This window comes from Enhydra lutris, unplaced genomic scaffold (assembly GCF_002288905.1).
Source record: "Enhydra lutris kenyoni isolate GAN:26980312 unplaced genomic scaffold, ASM228890v2 scaffoldscaffold119, whole genome shotgun sequence".
NCBI lineage: Eukaryota > Metazoa > Chordata > Mammalia > Carnivora > Mustelidae > Enhydra > Enhydra lutris.
In genome coordinates this window covers 297,972-317,176 of record NW_019154203.1, presented here as the reverse complement: position 1 = coordinate 317,176, position 19,205 = coordinate 297,972, and the positions used below count along the sequence as shown (strand labels likewise).

Here is a 19,205-nt window from a genome sequence, read left to right as displayed (position 1 = left end):
ATGTAACTTAGGATAAAGGAGTCATGTATAGAACAAAGTTCCAAAAGAAATAGCAAAACATTAGTGATTAACAGTCCAACTTGTGTCTCACAGTGAGAATAATAGAAGGAGGGTGGAAAGAAAATAATGGACTTTGTTGAAAGTCATCTTGTAGAAATCTCTTAAGAGCAAATTCCTAAAATAATCCATGGCCTGCATGAAATTAACAATTCACAACAAGTATTTGATGAAAATGCTATATTTGAAAGACATTCATTTCTTGTTTCACGATTTTAAGATGCTTTTGATTTTCCTAATCATAAAGGTATTTATTTATTTTTTATTTTTAAAAATTTTTTAAAAATTTTTATTAAAGATTTTGTTTATTTATTTGACAGACAGAGATCACAAGTAGGCAGAGAGGCAGGCAGAGAGAGGAGGAAGCAGGCTCCCCGCTAAGCAGAGAGCCCGATGCGGGCTCCATCCCAGGACCCGGGGATCATGACCTGAGCCGAAAGCAGAGGCTTTAACCCACTGAGCCACCCAGGCTCCCCCATAAAGGTATTTAAACACATATTTTAAAGCTGCTTAAGAGTCATACTAATATGGTGACCCTAATGCCAGTTTCCTGAATTATGCAGCTCTTATGAAACGTACCATATGAAATGATTTATCAGATGGTGGCTATCATTCATTGAGCTCTTTTCTGGAATCTCTCTCCTGCTCCACTGAACTGGACTGATTCCTGTGCTGTAATAAGCTACTTTATAGTACAGACACATTTGAGTAGTAAGCATTCTATACAGAACCATTCACTTGTTTGTAGAATAACACAGATGGTAGGAAGAACACAAAACTTTTTAACTATCTTTTTTTAAAATTAAAAAAAAATTTATTTATTTGAGAGGGAGAAAGAGAGAGAGAGAAAGTGAGAGAGCATGAGAGGAGAGAAGGTCAGGGGGAGAAGCAGACTCCCCACGGAGCTGGAAGCCCGATGTGGGACTCGATCCTGGGGCTCCAGGATCATGACCTGAGGCGAAGTCAGTCGATTAGCAAACTGAGCCACCCAGGCGTCCAGAACACAAAACTTTTAAAATGGTTTTATTTTAAGTACTCTCTACACCCAGTGTGGGGCTTAAACTCTCCACCCCAAGATCGAGAGTCTCACGCTCTACCGACTGAGCCAGCCAGGTCCCCCAAGAACACAAACCCTGTAATGAAATATGAATTGTGTCTCCATGTGTCAAGCAGTCTTTGGGAAGCCACAATCCCTGAGCCTTAGTTTTCTTATTTCTAAAATGGGGCTCCGGTCCCTAGGCAAATGGCCTTAGTCCACATGTTATAGGGTATGTTGACTTGGCACTCTGTCTGTGCTTTTGATGAAATGTTTGAAATATTTGAAAAGGCCACAAAAAATGTTGTAAGAACAAATTAAACTAGAGAAATGATGTATAGTTTTGTAGTTAAACATTTTTCTCTAATTTCGAAAAGACTGCATATTCAAGCACACTGATTAAATTTTGAGGAAAGTGGTACCTGGGTGGCTCAGTTGGTTAAGTGTGTACCTTCTGCTTAGGTCATGATCCCAGGGTCCTGAGATTTAGCCCTGCATCAGGCTCCTTGCTTAGCTGGGGCCTGTTTCTCCCTCTGCCCACTGCTCTCCTGCTTGTGTTCTAATCTCAAATGATAAATAACATCTTCAAAATAAATAAATAAGCATTGAAGGAAAAGGGAAAGTCATTATGGTGAAGGACTATATGAAGCTACACACTGTGCACTCTTCACATGTCCAACCCATTTTTAGGAAATGACTGAGATTCTCTTCACATGTTTTCTTTCCTCCTGTCATGGTTTGTCATAATGCACGATGCACACATACACCCCCCCTGCCCCCCAGACATTCTTCTTCCCTTTCCCTTCATCTTGAGCCCCAGGTGCTCCTTCCATTTCCTTCCCAGGTTCAGGTTTCATATCCCGGCTCTCAGGTGGTGCCTCCTTTTGTTTTGGTTTCTCATCTCTTGGTTGCTGTGTCTAGGGGTGTGTGTGCATGTGGGCCAATAAAAAGTTGTATGGTTAATACATGCTGACAGTGTAAATAGACATCAGACATTTGGATATCAAACAATGAATAAATATAAAGACACACCCACATCATGATTCTTTGTGCTTGTTCTGAAAAGTGACTCTTCCCACAGTGCAGCTGCTGCAACAAGAGGTAGCTACAAGCACTTTGGAGTCCACTGTAAACTCTGCTGGGATGGGTATGCACAATCGGTGCTTAATAAGCATGACAAAGAAGACAGACTGTATTTTCGTAGGCAGAAATATGGAATCCTCCTGTTTCACTGTTTCCCTCCCTTTATCAGCAGAGTATTTTTTTATCACACTATCTGTATGTTGGTTGGTAGCTCAACAGAACGTCCAGAGCAATAAATGCGCAGTAATCTAAATCATCCAATATGGAAGTACTCACACCCACATGCTGCTTAGACCCTGGGTCATCTTTTCTCTATTTGGATTTGGATCTTTTATTTTTTTAAAAAGATTTTATTTATTTATTTGACAGAGATCACAGGTAGGCAGAAAGGCAGGCAGAGAGAGAGAGGAGCAAGCAGGCTCCCTGCTGAGCAGAGAGCCCCATGCGGGGCTCGATCTCAGGACCCTGGAATCATGACCTGAGCCGAAGGCAGAGGCTTAACCCACTGAGCCACCCAGGCATCCCTGGATTTGGATCTTGATCTGACTCGGCCACTCATAGTTCACCCTGAAAGTAGAATATTGGTATTTGGGAAATGTACTCTAAAGGAGTACACTTCCAAGGCCATGGGTTTAATTGTTTCTTACTTTGAAAATACGTTGAAGGCTAACCTAGTATCAGTATAGTGTAAATGCTGTGTTCACAACAAATACACGGGCTGCAAGATCATCTACTTCAGGCTGGCCGTGAAATCACCTTAGGCATAGGCTAAAACACGAGGCTTAGTCTCCCAGCTAGATATCCCAGTACAAAAGGCATTTGAGAAAATAGTGCTGTACATTAAACCTAACTCCCTACCAGTGTGGTCACATTGCCATTACGAGGCTTTTACTGCTTAAATTATGTTTTGTTGCAAAGTAGAGAAAGAGAGATTCCTTTGCATACTACCTATGGCTGTGTCTGTACTACAAGGGTTCATTGTTGAAGGGTCAACGATGGTCGTGTCTGATCCTGAAACAGATTCACGGGCCAGCTCCTCCCTTGACACTGTGCACCGTGCACTACAAATCTCAGGGCACTAGTTACAAGGCCCCAGCATTCCCCTCTTCCTGGTCTTTTCTATACCGCCTGGTCTAGCCCCTGCCCAACGTCCCATAGAGGATCCAGGCCTGTGTGCTCTGCCGGCAGTTGCAGGTGCCCTAGAACTCAGGCACTTCCACTAACCCCCCAAGCAGCCCCAGTGCACGAACCCCCGATCCAGTCCTCGCCCCATCTTCACCTCCATTCCTCGGCCCACCACCCTCACTTACCCTGGCCCCACCACTAGCACCAGAGCCATGGCAGCTGTGATGCCTGTGAGGTGAAGAGCGCTAGCTCCTTGGCACTTCCACCTAGGACGCCACAGTTCTACTATCCCCACCTGCCCGAGGCCCACTGGTTCCCTCCCTGTAATCGTTCACACTTAAACTCCTGGAAGGACTGATGTGGGGACCTACCAGTTGAATTCAGGTAGCAATAAAGCTCACAGCACAGAGAACACGACAGCCGATCGAACTCAGCTCTGCTCACAGAACCCGGGCAGGGATGCACGTGCACAGCAGTGACCATGCGCAGTGGTCCCTCACGGTAATGAGCATGCGCAGAGAGCGGGGTGTGCAGGGTGGGTTGAGCTTTTCCCGCCTGGGCTGCTGCACAGACTCGCAACCGCAGGGTCTGCGGAGAAGAAAAGAGGGTTGAGCAGTCTCTTTTTCAAACTACCTTATCTCGCCTATGCATCCAGATACTTGGGGACACACAGCCCCAACTTACCCTTAGTGGACAATGTGTCTCAGAAAGAGTGCTGAGCCAGAAGTAGATATGAAGTATTTTAATCCGAGGTTGATATGGGCTTTGATTACTCATTTCCTCCTTTGCTTTGGGGTGTTGTGTAATACTTGAACAAATTGACCCACCTGTGTATGATAAATTCATTAGCACCTGTTTTCTTTATGTTTTTGTTTGCACGACAGCACATTGACATCTCTGTACTGGTGGCTCATTTCTCCTTCCGAACTGTATTCATTCGGTCCGTGTATGTTTCAGAAATATCCAGATATTTGTCCTGGGATTTGTGCTCAGTCCATGGTCACATGGCATGCAGCACTAGTGTCTATGCTCCTCAGATTCTGTTCTTCTCAGATTACAGCCAGGCCACTTCTAAACAAAGCTGACTTTATCTCATAAAGGGAGAGCACTACCCAGACAGAGCCTTAATAGAGTCTTGGAGGTGGCAGGGCAAGAGAGATATTTATATTTCAGATACTGAAGTCTGGTATACAACAGGTCTTTCAATGTTGGAAGAGGGTGTGATTAAGATTGGGTGACAATCATTAGAGAATGATTTTTGTGGATAACACAAGGGGAAAAAAACTTCATAAAAACTTTTATTTATCTTTTTGAGAGAGAGAGAGAGCGAGAGCGCGCAGAAGCAGGTGGAGAGGCAGAGGGAGAAGGAGAGGGAGAAGCAGATTCCCCTGCTGAGCTGGGAGTGTGATGTGGGGTGGGATCCCAGGTCTTGGAGATCATGACCTGAGCCAAAGGCAGACCCTTAATCATCTGAGCCACCCAGGTGTCCCACAAGGCAAGAATCTGAAGACCAAAAGCTCAACAATTCTTTTTTTTTTTTTTACAGATTTTATTTATTTATTTGACAGACAGAGATCACAAGTAGGCAGAGAGGCAGGCAGAGAGAGAGGAGGAAGCAGGCTCCCAGCTGAGCAGAGAGCCCAGGACCCTGGGACCATGACCTGAGCCGAAGGCAGAGGCTTTAACCCACTGAGCCACCCAGGTGCCCCAAGCTCAACATTTCTTGTCGTTGAAAATGTCCTTTCACACTTTTGATTGATGTGTTAATGGGTTTTTCAGGTAGTTCCTAGAATGAAGAAGAAAGCTATTTGCGGCTCTTCTGTTCTTAGGCAAGGCCTTGCTGGATTAGTGAATTTATGTTGATGTAGAGAGCAAAATGGAGTCTTCTCATGTGAAGCAGGAGCCTGTGTCAAGCCATGACCCAAGTAGGTAATGGTACTGCTGCTAGGAGGTATGGCCGGGACCAGCATCAGCCGACACCCCAGAATGGATAACAAGCAGAACCAGAGGAGGGCTGCAGGGGCAGACCTTTAAATCCCGACCAAATCCCTTGAAAAAGGGGACGAATTTTGTAGCAAACTGTCAGACTCTTCCGACATGAGCCCTTTATGATTGACCACTTAGAAAAGGCGACTGGCTGCGATAGCTGTGCCCGACTGATCTCTGAACACAACTGAGATCCTTCACTGCTTGAACATGAAAAGCAGTAATGCCCAGAGCTGACCCCGACCAGAATGGACCGGACTGAGGCCTTCTTTCAAGGGCATGCCCACAGACTGACTTCCCCTTTGGTTCATTAACTTCCTACATACCTGTGTTATCTTGTTTGTTGTGTGGTTTGTCTTATGTCCTGCTCGGTGTGCTGTTTGAGAGAGCGAGGTTAATCACATGGTGAATTGTCATTGAGTTTGGAATCCTGAACCTGCTTTAGCATGGTGATTTACTTTGTTCCATGATTGAATCAAGCTGACACTGCAGAAAGACACAACCCTTGTGTGTGCATTCATAGAGGGGTCATGACAGCTGATGAAACCAGGGGAATATGAACGCTTGTTGATGTAGACAGTAATCTGTGTGCAGGTTTCCATTTTGATTATGTTGATATAAGTTAGCGGTTTTGTGTGGGAGGCGCATATGGAAGGGAGGACAAGAAGGGGGTCCAAGTCAGAAAGTATCCTTTTCTTTTTTTCTTTTTCCTTCTTTTTTTTTTTTTAACATATAATGTATTATTTGCTTCAGGGATACAGTTCTGTGAATCATCAGTCTTACAAAATTCATAGCACTCATGATAGCACATACCCTCCTCAATGTCCATAATCCAGCCACCCTATCCCACTGCCCCACCATCCATCAGCCCTCAGTTTGTTTCCTGAGATTAAGAGTCTCTTATAGTTTGTCTCCCTCCCAATCCCATCTTGTTTCATTTTTTCCCTCTGCACCCCTGATGACCTCCTTCCCTGCCTCTCAAGTTCCTCATATCAGAGAGATCATATGATAATTGGCTTTCTCTGATTGACTTATTTCAACTAGCGTAATACCCTCTAGTTCCATCCACGTCATTGCAAATGGTAAGATTTCAGGGTTTTTGATGGCTGCATTGTATTCCATTGTATATATCTACCACATTTTCTTTATCCATTCATTTATTGGTGGACATCTAGGTTCTTTCCATAGTTTGGTTATTGTGGACATTGCTGCTATAAACGTTCAGGTGCACGTGCCCCTTCAGATCACTACATTTGCATCTTTAGGGTAAATACCCAGTAGTGCAATTGCTGGGCCATAGGGTAGCTCTACTTTCAACTTTTTGAGGAACCTCCATGCTGTTTTCCAGAGTGGCTGCACTAGCTTGCATTCCCACCAACAGTGTAGGAGGGTTCGCCTTTCTCCACATCCTCAACAGCATCTGTCGTTTCCTGACTTCTTAAGTTTAGCCGTTCTGACTGGTGTGAAGTGGTATCTCACTGTGGTTTTGATTTGTATTTCCCTGATGCCGAGTGATGTGGAGCACTTTTTCACGTGTCTGTTGGCCATCTGGATGTCTTTGCAGAAATGTCTGTTCCTGTCCTCTGCCCATTTCTTGATTGGATTATTTGTTCTTTGGGTGTTGAGTTTCATAGGTTCTTTATAGATTTTTGGATATTAGCCCTTTATCCGATATGTCGTTGACAAGTATCTTCTCTCATTCTGTCAGTTGTCTTTTGGTTTTGTTAACTGTTTCCTTTGCTGTGCAAAAGCTTTTGATCTTGGTGAAGTCCCAATAGTTCACTTTTGCCCTTGTTTCCCTTGCCTTTGGCGGTGTTATTAGAAAGAAGTTGCTGCAGCTGAGGTCGAAGAGGTTGCTTCCTGTGTTCTCCTCAAGGATTTTGGAATCTTTCTCACATCGAGGTCTTTCATCCATTTGGAGACTATTTTAGTGTGTGGTGTAAGGAAACGGTCCAGTTTCATTTTTCTGCATGTGGCTGTCCAATTTTCCCAGGACCATTTGTTGAAGAGACTGTCTTTTTTCCATTGGACATTCTTTCCTGCTTTGTTGAAGATTAATTGACCATAGAGTTGAAGTTCTATTTCTGGTCTTTCTATTGTGTTCCATCGATCTGTGTGTCTGGTTTTGTGCCAGTACCATACTGTCTTGATGATGACAACTTTGTAATAGAGCTTGAAGTCTGGAGTTGTGATGCCACCAACTTTGGCTTTCTTTTTCAACATTCCTCTGGTTATTCGGGGTCTTTTCTGGTTCCATATAAATTTTAGGATTATTTGTTCCATTTCTTTGAAAAAAATGGATGGTATTTTGATAGGGATTGCATTAAACATGTAGATTGCTTTAGGTAGCATAGACATTTTCAAATATTTCTTCTTCCAATCCAGGAGCATGGAACATCTTTCCATTTCTTGTGTCTTCTTCAATTTCTTTCATGAGTACTTCATAGTTTTCTGAGTACAGATTCTTTGCCTCTTTGGTTAGGTTTATTCCTAGGTATCTTATGGTTTTGGGTGCAATTGTAAATGGGATTGGCTCCATAATTTCTCTTTCTTCTGTCTTGTTGTTGATGTATAGAAATGCAACTGGTTTCTGTGCATTGGTTTTACATCCTGACAGTATACTGAATTCCTGTACAAGTTCTAGCAGATTTGTAGGGGAGTCTTTTGGGTTTTCCACATAAAATATCATATCATCTGCAAAGAGTGAGAGCTTGACTTCTTCTTTGTCGATTTGGATGCCTTTAATTTCTTTGTGTTATCTGACTGCTGAGGCTAGGACTTCTAGTACTATGTTGAATAGCAGTGGTAGTGGTAGCAGGGATAGTGGACAACCCTGCCGAGTTCCTGACCTCAGCAGAAAAGCTCTCAATAGGATGCATTTTAATCTGAGATTGATACAGGCTTCAATAAGTCATTTCCTTCTTTGCTTTTGGGTGTTGTGTCACACTTGAATGAACTGGCTCACCTCTGTATAATAAATTCATTAACACCCGTTTTCTTTATGATTTCGTTTGCACTAGAGCACATTGACATCTCTGATCCATGTATGTTTCAGAAATACCCAGATATTGGTCCTGGGATTTAGGCTCAGTCCATGGTCACATGGCATGCAGGAGTAGTGTCTATGCTCCTCATTCTGTACTTCCCAAATCACAGCTTTGCTGAAGAAGGAAACATGTCCCTATAACTGCTGGGTTTTACTCAGATTATTGCCTCCTTAAAATGGGAAACAATATAAAAGGGTGGCAATACACACCCTTTTATATTGGATATATAAATTTATATTGGATAAATAAATTGGTGTTAAAATGTGGGGTTTTAAAAGCAGTTGTGAGCTGCTCATGAACTCTTGTAAGATCAGATATCTCATGCATACAGAGTCACGATTTGTCAGCCAGGTGTGCATGTTGTCAAGTGGGGTGATTGGATTCCACAAGTGAGAAGATATGTGGGGCTCAGGATTTCCTAGCTTGTTTCTTGGACTTGAGGCAGGGCTGTCCATCTTGAAGAATTTTTTGCCTTGCTGCTGCTACCAAAGAAAAACTTCTGGCTTCTTTGGAGCCCTATGTGCAGAGATCCTAATTCCCTGATGTGACTCTGTGCTGAAGCCTCATGTGCCTGCTGTGGGCTCTCTCAGCCTCAGCAGGAGCAGTGCTGCACTGAAAGCAGGCATAGGCTGAGTGAACAGGACTGAGGCTTTGGGTCGGTTGCAGATTGAAGACACCCATCCCTGACCCCAAGAACTAGGGGCAGATCATGGAAAGCTGCTTGGATTGTCCAAGTCACTGCACCAGGAAAAGGGCTGGTTCTCTGAGGGGACCACCTAAAACCGACCTTTACATTAGGCCTACATTTCTGAGGCAGAGGCTAGTTGCATTCCTAATTTTTGGTTCCTGCCACAACTACAAGATGAGGGGGGACACATCACTGTGTGGGTGACCCTCCATCCACTCGTGACAGATCGGGATATCGCACTGCTCTTGCCTCGGTTTCCACTTTCCAGAGTAATAATAAAAGAATGCAACAATGGACTGATTAGCCTGACACTACTTCCCTCACCTTCTTTTTTTTTCTTTTTTTTTTTTTTTCCCGTTTTGGTGTACACACCTTATAAAGGAAGCTTGTTTATTCAAGGCACATGTTTCCAGCAATGGATTAATCTTTTACAGCCTAATCACTAAGTAAATGCAAGAGACAAGAGGGGCATGAAGTTATGTAACTCGTTCCAATGTGGATTTTTCTCCTTATCCATCCCAGAACGTGATGGGCCTTTCTAGTTGAATTATAGAAAAAGAATTCTAGGAAAACGTTTTTGTCCTCTTTCCTACAACTCTTTCCTACAAAATGTAGGAGATACTTGAAGAGATGTTGAATATTGATTTCAGGAGAAGGCACACCGATTTTCTAACAATAAAGCGAACATAAAGCATGGCAGCTGGGGAGAAGCAACGGCAGAAAACAAGGCCATTATAACCTCTGGTTTCCCGAATGATTCTTGGAAACCTCTCTCCCTGAAGACATATTCGCAGTGCAGCCTTTCCAATGTGCTGTGAGCACTTGGGAGTGCAAACAGAATGCTGAGTCTCTAGTCCCACCTGACAGAGTTCTGACTATGGGACAAGAGGCATGGCCCCAGCACCCAGACTTGCACACAAAGCACCTTCACATGCCTTCCACCCTCAGGAAGTAGAGGGACTGGTGTCACGGACAGATCAAACTGCTGGGAACTGACTGCTTACCACAGCCCCTCTGAAACCAAGGGCTCCAAGGAATATTCCAACTTGGCGCGGAGTCCAGGAGGGGTAGGTCCCATGGCTGGAGGCCACACGAGGGCCCCAGTAACCTGTATTGCCTGCTTCACGTAAGTCCAGCTCTTGGCTCCCTGTCAATTGTAAACGCTGCTTCAGGAGTACCACCTGTGTCCTGTGTGTGTGCCCTGACCAGCCCAACACTGTCCCATCCTGAAGCCTTTCCTGTCAGCATCCATGTCCTCACCAGAGTATGCTCTGCCCCAATGGGTGATTGGTCCGCTTAAAAAGGTTCGTTCAGAAACTTACAGACAAATGTACCTGCATTTCTAAGATAGTTTTTCATAATTAATGGGATTTGTTTAGCTGCCTGGGATGGTTACTTTTAGCTATTTGGCTAGGCTGCACTACACAGATAACTGTTCACACTGAATTCCGATGTTGACATGAAACTACTTTTCAGAGGAAATTCACTTGCTTAAGTCTAAAATTGAAATTTCTCTTTTAAATCCCAATTTTATTTTTAAAAAGATTTTATTTATTTATTTGTCAGAGAGAGAGAGAGAGAGAGAGAGAGAGAGGGAGAACACAAGCAGGCAGAGGCAGAGAGAGAAGCAGGCTCCCCACTGAGCATGGAGCCCGATGCGGGACTCCATCCCAGGACCATGGGATCATGACCTGAGCCAAAGGCAGCGGCTTAACCAACTGAGCTACCCAGGCATCCCTAAACCCCACTTTTATTTTATTTTTTTTAAAGATTTTATTTATTTATTTGACAGAGAGAGAGATCACAAGTAGGCAGAGAGGCAGGCAGAGTGAAGGGGAAACAGGCTCCCTGCTGAGCAGAGAGCTCAATGCAGGGCTTGATCCCAGGACCCTGAGATCATGACCTGAGCCAAAGGCAGAGGCTTAACCCACTGAGCCACCCAGGCGTCCCTAAATCCCAATTTTAAATATACATATATTAACACACATATACGGATGCAGACACACACACACACACTCATATTCATAGATATTCAACTCCTCTTGGTGATCCTTCTCTGGAGAATCCTGAGTAATATACCAGCTCACTCCAAGACTCTTAAAGGGCGTGCCTGAGATCGATAATACCACAGTGTGGGCTGGTCTCACCCCATCACATGGGTTCTAAGACACAGCGACCAGTGGCATTTCCCTCTCACCCTCTGCAGACTGTCGACCATTCGGCTCACTATTATGACACAGGGTTTGGTCATCTCACTTTTGAGAGTTTACTTTAATTCCACAAAGGTGGACTGGCCTCCTGTCATGCGTCAGGTCCTCTACTCTGTGCTGAGGACACCAGGAGGAGCTGTGTGTTTCCAACCCTCCAGGAAGGAGTTAAGAGTCTGGGGAGGGAAAGAAACATGGAAACAAAACTTCAGTGCACTAAGGCAATGAGCGTGGCTGGCTTTGCTAACTCACTGATGACAGAAGGTTACTAAGAATATCTCACACTTAATTTTCCCCATCGGCTGACAGTACAGCCTCAAGAAAATCTATAGGGTAGGTATACTTTCATTTCCCTCATTGTGTTTCCGCCAGGCCTGCACAACGACAAACGGCTTCCGATGTGTGTGTCATATCAGACACAAGGCCCAAAAAGAATTGATTTCACTGAGGTGTTTTGCAAAAACAGTCAAGTGTTCTCTCTACATCTCCAACCAGACAAAGGAATATGCCGGCTTCCCTCAATGTACAGGGGAGTTACATGCCTAGGAATCCAGATGATTTCAATCTCTGCAAGGAAAGGTTTGAATCCCTGCCCGTGCTCAGCTTCCAAAGACCAGTAACCCCTCCAACCCTTTCATCAACCGGAACTGCGCTCTGACTCCCGCATATAAACCACTTCCATTTGATGAGGGTGTGTTGCTGTGCACACCCGAGTTTATGGATCGGTCAGCCAGATGACACCCAGTTCATGATGGACAGCTCAGGTTGTGTGGTAGCTGGGTGGCCTATGGTCAAGTTTTCAGTCTCTATAAAGGCCCAATGGCAGGCCCAGAGCAGCTTCTCCGAAGAAGAGTAGTTATCTGAGAATGCTGCAGGGCCTTGATCCAGAAGCTCAAGGGCCTGCACTGTGATCGCCCTAGAGGAGCCGGTGTGCAAGGGCTTCAAACGGCTTCCCTACCTGCCAGATACCATTGGATCTGCAGGATCATGTGGCCTAAGTGGCAGAGCAGATCGCATGGAAGCCTGAATCAGCTGCAGAACCTTCTCTTGTTCTGGCCCCAACGGAACCTAGCAGCCTTTTGGGTCACTCGGTAAATGGGAAGGAGTAACATACCCAAGCAAGGAATAGGATGTCTGCAAAAGTCCACGATGCCTGCTAGGCATCGTCCTTCCGGCTCGCCTTAGGAGAACTCATTGTAGCAATGTCTTCTTCAGCTTGGAAGGGATGGCACGTTTCCTGCACACTACAAAGTTCCCGGAAGTAGAAAACCTCTGAAGTTTTGTCAGATTGAATTCACAGCCTCTGACACACAAATAGCTTATCCAAGATTCTGGAGTGACTGAGGACATCTCACTCACCAGGCCCAGTACCATCATATCATCGGCATAATGGACCGGTGTGATATATTGCGGAAGAGACAGGTAATCCAGTACCGGTGAACTAGATGATGACAGGAGGGCAGGCAATGATACACCATGAGTTAAGCCTTTGAGGGTGTATCGTGAGCCTTGGCAGCTGGAAGCCCACTGCCTCTGGTGGGACTTACGGACAGAAGCGGAGACAAAGCCTTTTCCAGATCAATAGCTGCCAACCGGGGACCAGGCCATGTGAGAATCTGCTTGAGCAATGAAACCACATCTGGTACAACAGCTAAAATTGGATTCAGCACGCACCCAAGTTGACAGCAACACACTGTCATTCTTCAAGATCCATCTGTCTTCTGTGGAGGCCAAGCAGAAGACCAGTACCGGGATATGGGGAAAAGTCACCAAACCTGCATTTTTCAGGTCCTTGATGGAGGCATTCATCTCTCTAATCCCCCCTGGGATGAAACACGACTTTAGATTGACTCGATTCCTAGGGAGAACCAGATATAATGGCTTCCATTCAGCCTTTCCCACCATAATAGGCCTCACTCTACAGGTCAGGAAATCAATTACAAACCAAGAGCTGAGCATGCTTATTCCAATTGTGAATTCCAGACTGGGAAAATAAACACAAGACGCGTTCAGGAGCTCACTGGGCCTGCTGTTTAATGGAACTGAGCCAGAACCCTATAGGTCACCTGACCTCAGTGAGCCCCTGCTCAGCCTGGAGGGCCACAGAAGCACTTTACTTCTCCTGGAGTCAGTGGCACTTCAGAACCCGTGTCCAGTAGTCCCTAAAAGTTGTGATTATTTCCTTTTTCCCAATGTATAGTCACCCTAGTAAAAGGTCCCTTTGAGAAGACTAGAAGAATGATTTAGAGTCTCGATTTTAAGGAGTGTATGTAGACCTTAAGAAACAAAAGAACCAGTTTTTGTTTTTTTTTAAACCTGCAAAGTGACCTCAGTCAGGAAAAAGCAGGGAGCTTGCAGATCTGGACAAGGAAGCCAGGGAACGCCTAGGTAAGAGGTAGAGAACATAGGAGAGAGTCTTGCTTTTACAGGGGAGAAGTGGAAGCTGGGAGGGATTTCTCCAGCTTTCCATTGGCTGAGTGTGGTGGTTTTCATGGAAGTGCTTGACACAGGGCTCCTGCTTCACATGAGAGACTCCATTTTGCTCTCCACATCAATATAAATTCACGAATCCAGCACGGCCTTGCCTAAAAACAGAAGGGTCGCTAATAGCTTTCTTTTTCATTCTCGAAACTACCTGAAAAACCCCTTAACTCATCAATCAATAGTGTGAAAGGACATTTTTCAACTGTAAGAAACATTGAACTTTTGGTCTTAAAATTCTTGCCTTATGGGGCACCTGGGTGGCTCAGATGGTTAAGGGTCTGCCTTAAGGTCATGTCATGATCTCCAGGTCATGGATCCAGCCTCAGGTCAGGCTCCCAGCACAGTGGGGAGTCGCTTCTCCTTCTCCCTCTGCGTCTCCCCCTGCTTGTACTCTCTTTCTCTTTCTCAAATAAATAAATAACTTAAAGTGTTTACGAAGGGTTTTCACTTGCGTCTTAAACCATTCTATCAAGATCCTCACCCAATCTTATTCACACCCTCCTCCAACATTGAAAGATCTGCTGTATACCTGACTTCCAAATCTGAAATATAAATACCTCTCCTGCCCTGCCACCTCCAAAAATCTATTAAGGCTCTGTCTGGGCAGTGCTCTCCCTTTATGAGATTAAGCCAGCTTTGCTTAGAAGTGGCCTGGCTGTAATCTGGGAAGTACAGAATTTGAGGAGGATAGGCACTACTGCTGCATGCCATGTGACCATGGACTGAGCCTAAATCTTACCAGGACCAATATCTGGATATTTCTGAAGCATACACGGACCAAATGAATACAGTTCCAGGGGGAGAAAGAAGGCACCAGTGCAGAGATGACAATGTGCTCTAGTGCAAACAAAATCGTAAAGAAAACAGGTGTTAATGAATTTATCATAGAGGGGTGAGCCAGTTCGTTCAATTGTGACACAACACCCAAAAGCGAAGAAGGAAATGATTTATTGAAGCCTGTAGATTTCTGGCTCAGTGCTTTTTCTGAGACACCTGTCCACTCAGGGTAAGCTGGGGCTGTATGTCCCCAGAGTATCTAGATGCATAGGAGAGATTGGGTGGTTTGAAAAAGAGACTGCTCAACCCTCTTTCCTTCTCCTGGGTGGACCCCATGGTTACGAGTGTCTGCAGCAGCACAGGCAGGAAAAGCTCAACCCACCCTGCACGCCCCTGACTCTGTGCGCATGCTCATTGCTGTGAGCAAAGACTGCCCATGCTCATTGCTGTGTGCAACTATTGTGGGCATGCGCGCTACTGCCCACATTCTGTGAGCAGAGCTGAGTTTGATGGAGGCGGTCATGTTCTCTGTGCTGTGAGAATTCTCGCCACCTGAATTCAACTGGTAAGTCCCCACGTCAGTCCTTCCAGGAGTTTAAATGTGAGCGAGGATGAGAGAGGGAGCCAGTGGGCCTCGGGTAGGTGGGGACAGTAGAGCTGTGGCGTCCTAGGTGGAAGTGCCAAGGAGCTACAGCCCTTCTCCTCACAGACATCGTGGCTGCCGTTACGCTTCTCCTCGTGGTGCCGATAGATCAAGCTAGGTTGGTGGGCTGAGGTGGGGAGGTGAAGACGGGGTGAGGACTGGTGGCAGGGTGTTAGTTGAGGTGTCTGAGTCTGGGAGCACCTCAACTATACGAAGAGCACAGAGGCCAGGATCCTCTGTGGGACCCTGGGCAGAGGGTAGACTAAGCGGTATAGAAAAGACCAGAAAGAGGAGAACGCTGGGGGCTTGTAACTGAGTCCCTGAGATTTGCAGTGCACTGTGCAGTGTCAAGACAGCAGCTAGCCCTTTAGTCTGTTTTGACTAGATACCTGAACACTTGTAGTGCAGGGACAGCCATAGGCAGTATGCAAAGGATTGTTTCTCTCTCTGCATTCCAACAAAACATTATTAAAGATAATAAAATGAGACTTGTAAAGGGAAATGTGACCATAGCAATAGTGAGTCAGGTTTAAATGTCCAGTACTATTTTCTCAAATGCCTTTTGTACTGGGGAATCTAGCTGGGAGCCTAAGTCTTGTGTTTTAGCCTGTCCATAAGGTGATTTCACGGCCAGCCTGAAGTAGATGATCTTGCAGCCCATGTATTTGGTGTGAACACAGGGTGTACACTATACTGATACTAGGTTGGCTTTCAACGTATTTTCAAAGCAAGAAACAATTAAACCCATGGCCTTGGAAGTGGTATACCTCTCCATTAGAGTACATTTAACAAATATAAATATTCCACATTCAGCGTGAACTATGTGGCCGAGTCAGATCAAGATCCAAATCTAAACATAGAAAAGATGACCAAGGGTCTAAGCAGCATGTGGCTGTGAGTACTTCTATATTGGATGATTAGGACTACCATACATTTATTGCTCTAGGTGTTTTGTTGAGCTACCAACAGAATACAGATACAGTGATGAAAGCTTCTCTGCTGATAAAGGGAGGGAAACAGTGAACCAGGAGGATTCCAAATTTCTGGTGCCTGTGGAAATACAGCCTGTGTCTTCTTTGTCATGCTTATTAAGCACCCATTGTGCATATCCATCCCAGCAGAGTTTACAGTAGACTCCAAAGTGCTGGTGGCTACCTCTTGTTGCAGCAGCCTCTCTGTGGGTGGTCACTTTTAGGAATAAGCATGTAGAATCATGATGTGGGAGTGTCTTTATGCTTATTCATTGTTTGATATCCAAATGTCTGTAAAGATGTCTATTTACACTGTCAGCATGTATTAACCACACAACTTTTTATTGGCTCACATACACACACACCCCTAGGCGCAGTAACCCAGGGATGAGAAACCAAAACAAAAGGAGGCACCACCTGAGAGATGAGATATGAAACCTGAACCTGGGAAGGAAGTGGAAGGAGCACCTGGGCTCAAGGTGAAGGGAAAGGGAAGGAGAATGACAGTGGGGGCAGGGGGGGTGTATGTGTGCATTGTGCATTATGACAAACCATGACAAGAGGAAAGAAAACATGCGAAGAGAATCTCAGTCATTTCCTGAAGATGGGTTGAAAATGTGAAGAGTGTAGAGTGTGCAGCTTCATGTAGTCCTTCACCATAATGACTTTCCCCTTTTCCCTCAGGAATTAATCGGTGTGCCTGAAAATGCAGTCTTTTTACTAAATTGGAGGAAAATGTTTAATTTCAATACTATACATCATCTCCCTAGTTTAATTTGATCTTCTTAGCACATTTTTGTGGGGCCTTTTCACTCATTTCATGGAAAGCGCAAGCAGTTTTCAGCAGCACAGGCAGAGTGCCAAGTCAGCATACCCTACAACGTGAGGAATAAGGCTGATTTGCCTAGGGATGGGAGCTGCATTTTAGAAATGAGAAAACTAAGGCTCTCGGATTGTGGTTTGCCAAAGACTGCTTGACACATGGAGTTGCAATTCATATTTCATAACAAGGTTTGTGTTCTGGGGGAACCTGACTGGCTCAGTTGGTAGAGCATGTGACTCTTGATGTCGGGGTGGAGTGTTCAAGGCCCATACTGAGAGCAGAGGTTACTTAAAATAATAATTTAAAGGAGCGCCTGGGTGGCTCAGTGGTTTAAGCCTCTGCCTTCGGCTAGGGTCAGGGTCCCCGGGTCCTGGGATCGAGTCCCGCATTGGGCTCTCTGCTCAGCAGGGAGCCTGCTTCCTCTCTGTCTCTCTCTCTGCCTGCCTCTCTGCCTGCTTGTGATCTCTGTCTGTCACATAAATAAGTAAAATTTGAAAAAAAATAATTTAAAGAGGTTTGTGTTCTTCCTACCGTCTGTGTTGCTATACGAACATGGGAGTGTGGTTCTCTATAGAATGCTTACTACTCAAATGTGTCTGTACAGTAACGTAGCTTATTGCTGGAAACAATCCAGTTCAGTGGAGCAGGACAGGGCCTCCAGAAAAGAGCTCAAAGAATGGTCGACACTGTCTGATTCATCATTTGATATGGTACGTTTTGTAAGAGCTCTGTAATTCAGGAAACTGGCCGTAGGGTCACTGTATTGGTATGACTTTTAAGCGGCTTTCAAAGGTGTGTAAAATGCTTTTAGGAATAGGAAAATCAAAAGTATCTTAAAATATCATGAAACAATAAATGAATGTCTTCCAAATAGGGCATTTTCATCAAATACTTGTGAATTAATGACAACTTCAGGCCATAGATTATTACAGGAATTTGCTGTTCAGAGGTTTCCACAGCACGACTGACAACAAAGTCCATTAGTTTCTTTCTACCCTCCTTTCTTTATTCCCACTGTAAGACACAAGGTGGACTGTTAATCACTAATGTTTTGTTGTTACGTTTGGAACTCTGTTTTATATATGACTCTTTTATCCAAAGTTACACAGAGGGACTTGGCCCTGAACTCTAACTACTAAAATTTGACAGAATAACTTGCAGGTTGCCCTAGTAGGGAATGGGTGTCACCAGGATGGCATTTGTTAGAGGCCCACAAATAAACGCAGCTCATACTTTAGAAAACTCCATTGTACTTTCAAACAAAATCTTACGCATGGTGTAGACTTGATTTCTCTGCTAGTTGATGCTCTCTGTTCTTAGAACACTATGGTATAAGAAAGGAAATGAAGTGCAGTGGGCTTTGTCTTTAAAATGTCACTTGAAATAGAGCATATCATGCTACAGGAAAACAAGGGTGTGAAATGCATTTCTCCATCACATTTTTTTTAAATCACACTAACCTATAGGCTTTTATTTATATTTCATATTTAGTGCTTCAAAAAATACCTTTGTGTTTTAAGGACCAGACCTGAAGGCTGATCTCCAGAAGCTGCCTCAGGCAAAGGCTGGGCGTGTAACTGGATATCACCCTGATGTCAAGGCAAGAAATCTGCCCTTTTTAGAGTCCATTAAAATGCTGGAAGCAGGTATGTTATCCATTGATGGTGAAAAGTATGAGGGTCTTTTCCTGAATATTAAATATTTATTATGTATATATAACCTTAATGATATATTAATAACAGAGTCTACATATGAAGATATTTTCCCAAGTAGTTCAAACCCGAACATCCTGATGGCCAGACTTATACACTGCTAGATAGACAAACAAATTGGGTCAAAGCCTTATTAAATCAAGGCACAAGTTGGTCTGTTAATCACTAATGTTTTCCTGTTACTTTTGGTACTCTGTTCTATATATGACTCCATTATCCTAAGTTACATAGAAGGACTTTGTACTGAAAATCTAACTAGCAAAATTCAACAAAATAACTTGCAGTTTGCCCTAATACGGAATGGGTGTCACCAGTATCAGATTTGTTAGAGGTCCACAAATACACGTAGCTCATCCTTCAGAAAACTTCATTGTACTTTTTTGTTGTTGTTATTTTTTTATTTTCTATTTTTTAATTTTCAGCATAACAGTATTCCTTGTTTTTGCACCACACCCAGTGCTCCATGCAATCCGTACTCTCTCTAATACCCACCACCTGGTTCCCCCAACCTCCCACCCTCCGCCGCTTCAAACCCCTCAGATTGTTTTTCAGAGTCCATAGTCTCT

General features: G+C 44.4%; 1 long non-coding RNA gene across 1 annotated transcript in view; it reads left to right on the top strand.

Annotated features, from left to right (window-relative positions):
- Nucleotides 1-14,994: 14,994 nt before the first annotated feature.
- Nucleotides 14,995-19,205, top strand: part of LOC111139802 — a 35,932-nt gene continuing 31,721 nt past the window's right edge. The window contains exons 1-3 of the long non-coding RNA XR_002640113.1: nucleotides 14,995-15,055; nucleotides 16,476-16,583; nucleotides 18,448-18,573. This is a non-coding gene — a long non-coding RNA (uncharacterized LOC111139802). The remainder of the gene's footprint in view (nucleotides 15,056-16,475; nucleotides 16,584-18,447; nucleotides 18,574-19,205) is intronic.